At 60.5% G+C, this 329-nt stretch overlaps 1 protein-coding gene across 1 annotated transcript in view; it reads right to left on the bottom strand.

Moving 5' to 3' along the window:
* Nucleotides 1-329, bottom strand: part of ENTPD8 (ectonucleoside triphosphate diphosphohydrolase 8) — a gene marked incomplete at its 3' end in the record, with an annotated part of 7,445 nt that overhangs the window by 2,027 nt on the left and 5,089 nt on the right. The gene's annotated exons all lie outside the window — the stretch shown is intronic.

Here is a 329-nt window from a genome sequence, read left to right as displayed (position 1 = left end):
CACCCCGAGCCACAGGCATCAACCACCTCCTCAGCAAGACCCTGCTGCTCTTTAACTCTGGTCTCGACGGCCGGCTGCAGCCCCAGCCTGAGCTCCACACTAATTCTCGCTCTGCTTTCTCTCATTTCCTCTCCCGCGGAGGCAGACCAGTTTCAGAGACTCAGCACATCTCTCCCCTGGCCAGCAGGATCGTGATTTGGGGCACGCAGATCCCTCTCCACCACAGCTCTAGCTCTCTAGCTCCAGCTGCAACCAGGGACGCCACCTGGGACCTTCCCGGCTGTGCAGCATGAGCAAACCCTCCTGGCTCACCAAGGCTGCTTCTCCTG

This window comes from Buceros rhinoceros, unplaced genomic scaffold (assembly GCF_000710305.1).
Source record: "Buceros rhinoceros silvestris isolate BGI_N320 unplaced genomic scaffold, ASM71030v1 scaffold31363, whole genome shotgun sequence".
Classification (NCBI taxonomy): domain Eukaryota; kingdom Metazoa; phylum Chordata; class Aves; order Bucerotiformes; family Bucerotidae; genus Buceros; species Buceros rhinoceros.
The sequence above is the reverse complement of the archived record's forward strand: the minus strand, read 5'-3'. Positions and strand labels throughout refer to the sequence as shown.